We start from the raw sequence: 1,756 nt of genomic DNA on the forward strand, positions 1-1,756 counted from the left end.
GTCATATGATACATTTTGGTTATTAAATTAGTTAGTAATATATATAATATAATATAATATAGTTATATTTCAATTTTAATTTTAATATTTTAATTTTAATTTAATTTAAATATAATTAGAGAATGTTATGTTACACATTTTGATAGTTAAATTTATAATTAGTCATTGATAATGATATATAAAAAAGATAAAGTGAGTAAAAAATGAGAGCAGAAATGGATTTATATTGGCCAGTGTGGGGCAGGTGCCCCCACTGAGTTTTAAAAATTTTAGGTTTAATTACTTTGTTGGTCCTATATTTTTACGAAATTTTTAATTAGGTTCTTATAGTTTTTTTTCTTTTAATTGAGTTCTTGCACCAAATTTTTTGTAATTAAGTCCCTACACTTTTTTTCTTTTTATTTGAGTCCCTGCACCAATTTTTTTTTTATTTGGGTCCCTATACAATTAAGTCAATTACTACTAAGAGAAATCTAATTGAAAAAAAAAATTTGGTACAGGGACTCAATTAAAAGGAAAAAAAGTATAGAAACCTAATTAAAAATTTTACAAAACTATAGAGACTAACAGAATAATTAAACCAAAATTTTATATATAATATATAGTAAAAATATTTCTTTGCCCCCACAAAGTAAATAAATTTGATCCCATTCACTTTATTTATTTTCTTGGTTCACAACATCTATATACAAATAAAAAGAAAAGAGATTAAATGACTTTATTATATTATAAAATATTATATTAATTATTTAATAAAAATAATTAAATAAATAATATAAAAAAACTAATAATAATAACCTAATTAATTTGAATAATTTCAATTTCTCAAAGCGTTATTTCCATTCAACTTTTTTTTTCTCTGCTCTCTATCTTTTTTTCTCCTAATTTAAAAATTGTTCAAATATCTAATATTGTCGTCCGTTTCTTCTCCTGGACGTTGTTTTGCTCTACTAACTATGTGAATGTGTGATTGTTACTTCCATTTCTAAGAGTAATATCTTCCGTTCAAATATATTAAGGTGAAAATTCAGGTGCAGTTAATAACTTTACGTAAAGTTGATAATTGAGGGTCGTTAGATGAAAATTTGGTCAAATCAGTTAAATTATTTAATCGCTCTCAACTATCAATTTCACATGAAGTTGACTACACTTAAGTTTTTCACCATATATTAACTTCACTCTATCAACTCTGATTTATCTTTTTATATGGTTTTATTTAAAATTTTCTTAATGAAATGAGAGTTAGTTCATATATATGAAAAAAAATTAAACTCTTATGTCATATATTGTATGTTTCTTTTTTCTTTATTCATGTGATTAATTTTGGACAGTGCTGTGCTGAAATTTCTTTTTTTCTATAGGTGCTGAAATGAGTTAATTGTGTCTAGAGAGGGACGTATGTTGCTGCTATTGTCAAATGCAGAAACAAGACCTCAATCAAATCAACAGTGATAAGAATCTGTCTGAACTAATACAGTTGCAGTATGTTTACGTTATGGAGTGGCATAATTAGCATAGATTAATTTGTTCTTAATTATACTAATAATTTGGTTGAATTTTTTTTATGTTGGACTCTTTTTTTTTTTAAAGTAATTTGAACTGAAAATATGTATACTTGATCCAAACAATTTAGCATAAGACTTTATACTAATAATTTGGTTGAATTTTTTTTATGTTGGACTCTTATTTTTTTTTTAAGTGATTTGAACTGAAAATATGTATACTTGATCCAAACAATTTCAGCATAAGACTTTTT

The sequence above is a fragment of the Arachis ipaensis genome, chromosome B03, assembly GCF_000816755.2.
Source record: "Arachis ipaensis cultivar K30076 chromosome B03, Araip1.1, whole genome shotgun sequence".
Lineage (NCBI taxonomy): Eukaryota > Viridiplantae > Streptophyta > Magnoliopsida > Fabales > Fabaceae > Arachis > Arachis ipaensis.